The sequence below is a fragment of the Tenrec ecaudatus genome, chromosome 6 (assembly GCF_050624435.1).
Source record: "Tenrec ecaudatus isolate mTenEca1 chromosome 6, mTenEca1.hap1, whole genome shotgun sequence".
Classification (NCBI taxonomy): domain Eukaryota; kingdom Metazoa; phylum Chordata; class Mammalia; order Afrosoricida; family Tenrecidae; genus Tenrec; species Tenrec ecaudatus.
In genome coordinates, this window is record NC_134535.1 from 210,001 (window position 1) to 220,000 (window position 10,000).

Here is a 10,000-nt window from a genome sequence, read left to right on the forward strand (position 1 = left end):
TGCCTGCAGCGGGCAGAGAGCGCGGGGAGCACAGAAGACCCATCCCGCCAACCTCTCTGTGGGTCCCGCCACCCTCAAGAGCACTGGAGGCCAGAGGAGCACAGCAACCACAGGGTCGGGACACAGCTGGACTCGCGAGAGCCGGCGCACGGGCCTCAAAGCGGGCGACTCACGCGGGATCGAAGGGACCGCGCGCCACGGGCCATCGGTAACCCAAAGGCGACCCAGGGAACCAACGCACACGTCCAGAGCATCAAACCGACCTCTTCAGTGAGCGCCACTGAAGATGAGCGTGTCAGCACCTATCTGGTGGCCCAAAATGACCGAGTTCAGCGAAAGAAATACCACGCCAGGAGACGGGGTGGTGGCTTCTCCCCACGGGGCACCCCCCGGAACCACGTTTCGGCCAAAGGCCTGCCACAGTGACCCCATAGCACTCACTCCTGGAGGTCCTAGGGCCCTCTGGTCAACCTCCTGAGAATCGAGTGAGGGGGGGAAGAGGGGCAGCGTGCCCTCGCGCGACGCAGGTGCCGCACACCGGAGGTCCCGCACATCGGCGCGGCCGGCCACCGATGTGGAAGCCTATGTGAGGAACTTGGACATTTTTCTTAGGCTCCGCCCGAGGAGCCAGGGGACTCGGGAGTCGCCGAGGAGCGAACCGCCACTCGCCGGGTGACCGCGAGCCACCAAGGCCGGTCCCTGGACCCAGAGTGGGGACTTGAGAAACCCTCAAGCGCCGCCTGCCATGTTGCCGGGCGGGCCGTGTCCAGGCCCGGGTAGTAAACACCGAATTTCCGTGCGACTGAGCCACCAGGGCCGTTCCACGGGCCACAAGTGGGTTCCTGGAAAAATTCAAGCACCGCTTCGGGCGGTCCGGCCTCCGGACGGGTGGGTGAGTGAGTTTCGGGCGGCTGAGCGCCCTGTGCTGGTCGACCAAGTGCTGACCGACAAACACCAGTGACAGAGGCGGCAGTGAAGCCCGCCAACCCATAAGGCTGCAGGTACAAGCTCGGGCCACCGCTCCCGGGCCGGCGCTCTGTCACCGCCGGGACGACACAAGTGACACCGCCGGCGTCCTGGAACTCTGGGGCCGGCGACACAGGCCGCTCCGGTCCCATCGCGTTGGCGACAGAGCTCCGGAGAGAAAGTGAAAGTGACCGCTAGGTGGCGGACGACAACCGGCAGGAAGCGCGGCGGGACGAATGTGCGTCGCTAGCCGGCAAGAGCGCGTCGTCGGCCGGACAGTCGCCTAACTTAGACCCGGCCCGCCGCCGCAGCGGCCGCCGCCGCCGGCGTCCTGGAACTCGGGGGCCGGCGGCGACACAGGCCGCTCCGGTCCCTTCGCGTTGGCGACAGAGCTCCGGAGAGAAAGTGAAAGTGACCGCTAGGTGGCGGACGACAACCGGCAGGAAGCGCGGCGGCGGGACGAATGTGCGTCTCTAGCCGGCAAGAGCGCGTCGTCGGCCGGACAGTCGCCTAACTTAGACCCGGCCCGCCGCCGCCGCCGCCGCCGCCGCCGCCGCCGCCGCCGCCGCCGCCGCCGCCGCCGCCGCCGCCGCCGCCGCCGCCGCCGCCGCCGCCGCCGCCGCCGCCGCCGCCGCCGCGCTATACACACACACACACACACACACACACACACACACACACACACACACACACACGTACGTGTTTGTTTGTTTTTTTAAACAAACAAAAGTACATTCAACATTCTATAAAAGGTCCGAGGAAGTCAGTCCTCACACAAAAGTCCATTGAGCCCTTGGGGAAGTGAGCAGAAAATGAGCCGACATGTGGAAGACCCCTGACGGACAAGAGCAGATCCAAGTCAAATGGAAAGCCATCTCTTCCATCCATCCATCCATCCGTCCGTCCGTCCGTCCGTCCATCCATCCATCCATCCATCCATCCATCCATCCATCCATCCATCCATTGTGTCAAGCACACTTGCTTTCTGCTTGAGCCCTTGGTATCAGCTCCTCATTTTGCCCCCTCACTCCCTGGTCCCTCTTCCCTCATGAACCCTTGATAATTTATAAATGATTAGTATTTTGTCATCTCTTGCACTGTCCAATGTCTCCCTTCGCCCACTTTTCTGTTGTCCATCCCCTCAGGGAGGAGGTTGTTATGTAGATCCTCGTCCATCGGTTCCCCCTTTTCACCCCCACCCTCCCTCCATCCTCCAGTTGTTATCGTCACTGATCCCGAAGTGATCATCTCTCCTGGATTCCCGGAAAGCCATCTGAAAGGAGATTCAGTCGACAATGATGATTTCATCTGCCTGTAAAAATAGACATACGTCTGGCTCTCGAATACCTTTAAAAGTGTTTTTAGGGAGTAGGGAGTTATGAGACCGGGTCTTTACGTCTCAAAAATTTGCCTGCCGGAGAGACACAGGAAAGAAAGTTGTTGTGATTGCAGAATGCTCTGTTGTGTCTAAATTAGTCTAGTCTAGTATTGCCACGATTAGAAAATCATCATCATCATCATCATCATCATCATCATCATCATCATGAAAGCTACAGGGAAGAAGAGAATGCTGTAAAATCAAATGGGATGACCATTGTCGTCCTATTATTCTGAGTAGGATAGGATGGTGGTATTGTTGGTATGACATGCGGCTGAAATGCAAGTTTAAATGGTTTAAAAGCAAAACAAAACAAAACACCTGATCTTCCCCCCTACAACCAACCAACCAAAAAGTTTGGGTAAGAATTGGATTGCATTGCGGGGGTGGCAGGTGATGGGTGGGCGTGTGGGTGTTAGGTGGGATAAGGAGAACTCAGGTAGGATAGGATAGTCCTCAGTGGCTGCTCTGAATGGAAATCGATCATCACTCCTCAAGGAAGGGCTACCACACACACACACACACACACACACACACACACACACACACACACACGGTGGTCATGCATCATCTCCTGACTGCTTGGGGTCAGTCAGAGGTTCCTGGAGCCACATTGTAAGCTCTTCTTCGGATGGTTTCCCCCACCCCACCCCATCCCCTGCAACTGTGATCTCCCTGGAGAGGAAACCTGCCGCCACCACTGCCAGCCAGTCATGATGGGTTTGGTGGCAGTTCTGTCCCCTTGAGAAGAATTGTAGCCCCGGTTGGTTTCCAAGACAGTCCAAAAAGCCACACACTCCAATCAATCAAATGAGCTTTTAGTGAAAGCCAGCGGGTGAATGGGCAACCCGGGAGGAGTCAGTGGGTCCGGAGAGCACAGCAGAACACACTCAGCTTTTTAGCCACCATCAAACCACCAGCAGGGTGATCAATCGTTGACACACGCAGTTCAGTTCCTCGAAGTGGGAACGTTTGGGGGAGAATTCCCAATGTTTGCAGTCCTCAGGCTGAGGTGTCCCTAGCCACTGCTTATCTCAAAACTGCTTGGTCGGGCGGACCATGTGCGTGTGGGTCAAGCCTCAGCCAAAATGACAGAAGCCAAATTCAGCAGGTTATTTATCAATTACTAAGGTGTTTCAGCCTGCCTGCACACACCCCCTGTACCCCCCACCCACCTCCAGCCATGGCCCATCAACCACTTAATCAATAAGTGGTTATTGATCTATACATTGGATTTTTGTTTGTTGGATTGGAGGGGGGGGGCTGTGTCTCTTTCTGCCCCAGCGTTAGTTACTTACAACATGTGGGCCCAATCAATGACCCCTCCGATTTCGGCAGAAAGACATGAAGGATCTATTAAAAGATGGAACGAGGACAAACGGGTGCATAAACAAATGTGGCGAAGAAAGCTGATGGTGCCAGGCTATCAAAAGAGATAGTGTCTGGGGGTCTTAAAGGCTTGAAGGTGAACAAGCGGCCATCTAGCTCAGAAGCAACAAAGCCCACATGGAAGAATCACACCAGCCTGTGGGATCACAAGAGGACCTGATGCAAAGGGATTAAGTGGAGAGCAAATGCTTTGAAAATGATTAGGGCAAAGAATGTACAGATGTGCTTTATATAATTATGTATGTATATGTATGGATTGTGATAAGAGTTGTATGAGCCCCTAATAAAATGTTTTAAAAAGAAAAATACAAAAGTATGTAGGACAACAGGAAAGTGGGTGAAGGGAGACGCCCGACAGTATCAGAGATGACAAAATAATAATAATTTCTAAATTATCAAGGATTAATGAGGGAGGAGTATCAAGGAGGGAAGGGAACCATGAGGACCTGATACCAAGGGCTCAAGCAGAAACTAAATGTTTTGAGAATGATGATGGCAACAAACGAACAAATGTACTTGACATAATGGCTGGCTGGCTGGCTGGCTGGCTGGCTGGCTGGATTGTGATAAGTGGTATGGGCCCCAACCATCCCGGTAGGAATGAAATCTCCTAGGGGCCTTCATGGGAGGACTTGTGTCTCCCAAATGCTGAAATCCGCAGAAGGGGGAGTGTGTGTGTGGGGGGGGGGGGAGGGGAGAATCCTCAGGGGTCCAGGGGAAACCTAAGACCTGCAGGCCTGCCGCCTAGCTCCCTTCCACCCAGCCACCCAGCAGCCCCAAGCCTGCCCCCTCACCCACCCACCTGAAAAGGCTCCGAAGGAAGGAAGGAAGGCAGGAAGGAAGGCCGGGGCTTGATTAACATATGAAGCCAGCTCTTTTAGCATCTCAATCCCCTGGTCTCTGGCTAGAGAGCCACCGTTGGCCTCAGGGTGACCGGTTTTTCGGTTGTTTTTTTTTTTTTTTATTCTGTTGTTCATCTTAGTTTGGACTTTGACCCTAACTCGGGCAAGTGAACTAGAGGTTGCTTGTGTGTGGGACGCCCAGGCCGGGATGGGGAAGGGAGTGGGGAGCGAGCGGGGGGGATCGATCCAGAGGAGCCCGTCGGGAACTGCAACCCCCACCCACCCGCATGGTCACGGAAGAGGGAGGCCTGAGGGGTCTTCAGAATCGCGGCTGGGTCCTGCTGGCCCATCTAGCGGAGCTGGAGCTTCCAACCGCCAGCACTGGGACTCAGTCCAAAAGCGGCGGCTCCGATCCCAGAAAATAAACACACACACCGCCCTCGTGAATCTCTAGCAGTTGTCGTGATGAGAACAGGGGGCGCACCGCCCTATGAGCGGAGTGGATTGGGAACCAACCGAGTGCTTACAAGGGGTGAGGGAGAATTTGGCAAACATCCTAGGCACCCGGTATGTGTGTGTGCTTTGTTTGTTGGATGGCTAGTCAGGTGTAGGTAGGGTGTGTGTGTGTGTGTGGTGTGGTGTGTGTGTCCACCCCCCACCCCTGCAAGTCATTTGACTGGTCTCCTGTTTTTATTTTTTAAAGGGGGAAAAGCAAAAACTCAAGAATATAGGAATGGAATGGAAGAGGGGAAGAAAGAAACTCTTCTTCAAGAGGAGGAAAGGCCTGAGGCCTGACACTCGTCGGTCGTAGAAAGACTTGAGAGCTTTTTCATGAAAGTCAGGAAGAACGCAGGCAGGCAGGCAGGCAGGCAGGCAGGCAGGCAGGCAGGCAGGCAGGCAGGCAGGCAGGCAGCGAGTGACAGACGGTGGGACAGAGGGAGGGACTGATGGAAGGAGGCTGCCCAGTGTCTAGGCCCCTAGAAAACACACGTTTGAAAGGAAGGAAGCTAAAGAATATGGACAAAGGTGCCTGCGTGAGGAAGGAGGGAGAGTCCTCATCTGAGCACTAGCATTACAAGATGGACCGAGATCATCTCACCCCTGGGGCAAGGACAACAGGAAAGTGGGTGAAGGGAGACGTCCAACAGTGTAAGACATGACAAAATAATAGCCACGGAAGGCACGCTCAGGGACAGCGAGTGAAAGTCCAAGATCCATCCGTTTTTGAGTCTGCATGTGAGTGAAGTGGATTCAGTTGGAGCTTCCATTCTAGGTTGATGGTGGGAGAGAGACCTAAATCCATTCGAAGAAGTGGGTTCTGCCTGCCTCCATGGGTCCTTTTTGGCTTCTCATGGGAAGGCGGACTGATGGACAGGCGGGCAGAGTGTGTGTTTTTACACCATGATTCACAAACACACACACACCCCACATAACACACCACCACCACCACCACCACCAACTACCACCACCAACCTGCCTCCCTCCCTCCCTCTCTCAGCCAGGGGAGGAGCAATCTGTCCTGTCTTCAGGAACTTCAAATCCCTGAAGGAAAAGAGCAAGAGCGTGGTGTGTGTGCGTGTGCGTACAGTACCAGGGCCACCAGGTCAAGTTTCAGGAGTGCCTTGAACCACGCTTTAGTCAATGCAATCGTGCAGCAGCAGCAGCAGCAGCAGCAGCAGCAGCAGCAGCAGCAGCAGCAGCAGAGCCACCACCTCTGCCCGCCCCAAACCTACTAACTCACCACCCCTGGTGCCCTCTGTTTGAAGCGGATCAATCCCATCAAACGGACAGAAGCATCACATTGTGTTTGTCACGCTTAGGTTTTATTATTCACTGCCTGCCATCGTATATATGGGGATAAGGGGCTGAAGGTTCAAACATACGCCCTCCCTTCCCACCCTCCTCTCGCCACGCAGACCCTCTTCCTTTGTGAAGAGAAGTGATGGATTGATGGATGGATGGATGGATGGATGGATGGATGGATGGATGGATGGATGGATGGACGGACGGACGGACGGACGGACGGACGGACGGACGGACGGACGGATGGGGGGAGAGACAGACACACACACACACAGACAGAAACTTCACGCAGGAGAGCCTTCTCTAGGCTCTCAGAGGAAAGGATCGGAGTGATTGAGAGTAGGAGGGGGAGCGGTGCGGTGGTCGGCCCACCGGTAGCGCCACAGCGCGCATGCGCGCGTGGCCGAAGGCTCGCCCGGACCGGGGAAACGCCCGACGATTCCCCCTAGCGGCGACGAGGAAGAAGACAAGATATCTTCTCCGAGGCTGCTGGTCTACCCACCTTTCGCGTCCGGGGGCGGCGGCCCGAGTTTGCCGGGCGAGGCCGGCCGGGCGGGGGGGTTGGTGGCGCGCGCGCGCCACCAACCCCCCCGCCCGGCCGGCCTCGCCCGGCAAACTCGGGCCGCCGCCCCCGGACGCTCCTCCACTCTTTCCTTCTCTTCTCTTCTCCCTCGCCACTCTCCGCCGCCCTGGTCGACCCGAGCCGACCCAGGGACAGGGAGACAGGCGCGCCCGCGCGCCTCTTAGCCGGCAGGGAGAGACAGACGGGATGCGCACGGCTGGCTGGCTGGCCCGCCCGCGCGCCTGTCGGGCAGCGGGGACACCCACAGACGCAGCACACACAGACGACCCCCTCAACACGGCAGACTCGGCCAGCACACACAGACGACCCCCTCAACACGGCAGACTCGGCCAGGGACGCACACCGGGCCACCAGGTGAAGCGAGCGGGCGACAAGGGTCCAACCTCCCCCCGCCCTCGCGCCCCGTGGCCCGGAACGCCCGACCCGGGCACGCGAGCAAGCGACACAAAAAAACCTCGTGTGTGTCAAGGGCCGACTTTCACAATGACATCACAGCCACCGGATCGTGCTGCCTCTGCCTGTCACCTAACTCCCCCTCATCGCTACCCTAACTTCCCCACCAACTAACTCCCACTCCCACTCTCACTTCCTTCCTACCCTACCTACCTATGTGCTACCTACCTCCCCAACAACTCTCACGCTCACTCACTCTCACTCTACCCTACCTATGCCCTAACTCACCTCCCCACCTAACTCCCACTCTCACTTCTTCCTTCCTTCCTTCCTTCCTTCCTTCCTTCCTCCCCTATCCCCTACCTACCTCCCCTATCCCCCACCCCCACCCTACCTACCTACCTACCTACCTACCTACCTACCTACCTACCTACCTACCTACCAACCACACACAAAACGCGAAGTAATGTAACAGCTAATTTAGTCCACAACGATGCAATGCACCCGGGGGACGGGGGAGCGCGGCTCAGCTTGAATCACTTCCATTAAATAGTTAATAGCCTGGAAATCCTTCCTCTTGCAACGGCTGCTCCGTCCAAGGTCAAGGAAGCAAGACTGCAGAGCAGAGTCTTCCAGAGAGCGATGCATTCCGTCCAGCCGGAGGCAGCAGGCAGCCAGCCAGCCAGCCAGCCAGCTGGGTCCCCCCCACGCTTAGCCAGATCACCGAGCTCCAGCGACGTGTACCATCAACGCCAGCGGCACGGCAACGCACATCTGAAAGGGGGAGAAGAAAAAAAAAATCCAGCTTTAACGGCAGGATCCATGGGTCGGGCGCCCCCACACACAGGTTGTAGACATTAGCTCACAATTGGAGGCAGACAACTAGCTAAGGCAGTCACACAGTGGGGCAACACCGCCAGAGAGCGAGAGAGCGAGAGAGCCTGGGGCTTGCTGGCAGACGCATTTCTCTCTCTGCCCACCGGACCCAAACCACGACCTTATCACACCCCAACTCTTCTTAATATAAGGCCAGGTTTGGCACAGTAAGCCGAATCACACCGCCCAACATAGCACGCTCGCCACCCCTTCTATAAGTGAAAGGAAAACCTCTTCGCCACCTGAGGATGAACCCACCCCCTCCCGTGTGGGCCTCTCAATGAAAACCAAGGCGAGCAACAGAGACGGTGGCGGACGTGCCTCGCCTCCCGCAAGTCACATCCACCCGCCTGTTGGACATCAGGGCTTCGCCCGCCCCCAACCTCTCTGCCTTCGCCCGCCCGGGCCACCTTGACGTAATTAATACAGACCTCGCTAATAGGCGCCGCTGAACTTTTCCCCTGCCTGGCCTGTGTTGGCCAGGCGTCCTTTGCAACACCCCCCAAGAATGTTCACCCCCGGTGGGGGGCGGGGGGAAGGACAGCCCCAGCCCCCTACAACGAACCCCGGGTTCCATAGGCTAAATCGGACAGCGGGGGGGGGGGGGGGGGGAGAGAGAGAGAGAGAGAGAGATGGAAAATAACAGAGGCAGACACAGCTCAGGGGTATAAAGCTTGCTCACTCTCAGCTGCACCTGGTGGTCCCCCACCCCCCTCCCCTAGATTCAACGGGGCAGCCTAACCTTGCTCACTCTCCAGTGGGCTCAACCTCTACCACTACCACCCTGATCGGAAGCGAGCGGGGTCCTTCCTCCCTCCCTATGGTGGCACAAACAGTGGTGTCTGTCTGCTTGCTCTAAAAGGCTGACCACCCTGAGGGAGAGTAACCCAGAACCTACCTTGGGTGAATGACCTTTCAGTGGGATATGCCTACCTTGGGTGAATGGCCTTTCAGTGGGATATGTATGCCTGGGGGAGAGACAAACTCGGGAGAAAGCTTGGCTTCCCACATTCCCCACCCACCAGGCTGACTTCTACGGGGGGGGGGGGGGGGCAGGCTGCGGCCCTTAACCCACCTTTAGAAAAGCAGACGCCTTACAAGAATAGGAGGGTGGGAGGGAGGGAGGGGCTGCTGGGTTTGAGAAGCGGCCAAGTGGACTCTGAACTAGAACTAGACCTCTACAGTCAGGGTTGGAGTGCTCGCTAGCTTGCTCGCTCGCTCAAACAAGACCTCTCCGACCCCTTTGGCTCAAGGTAGCCGCTGGGGTCACAAAGACCCACGCCGGGGGAAGGCGCACAGCAGCGAGGATAGATACATTAGATATAGATAGATGGAGAGATAGAGCACATGTGCAAGGGCAAGCCGAATTCTACACCGCAGCCAGGCCCTCTTCCTCTGTGAAGAGAGCTGGCGGATGGAGGGAGGGAGGGAGGGAGGGAGGGTTGAGAGAGACAGACTGACTGACACAGAAACCTCACACAGGAAGGAGGGCCTCCTCTAGGCTCTCAGAGGAAAGAGCCACACACTCACAAGCCATTCTCTCAGAAGCCATAAAAACAAATACGGAGCCAAGAGTGAACCTGATGCACGCGTCAGGAGCAGCGGCGTCACCAATAATTACTTAACGCTCTTAGACGTTTTCGAATGCTCGGTTTATTCACTGCAGACACACATCACACCAGCCAAAAATAATCCAAAGGATAAAAGGACTGGAGCAAGCAAGCGTGATCATAAGTATGAGCATAATAACAGCGCTCTGCACACGTATCA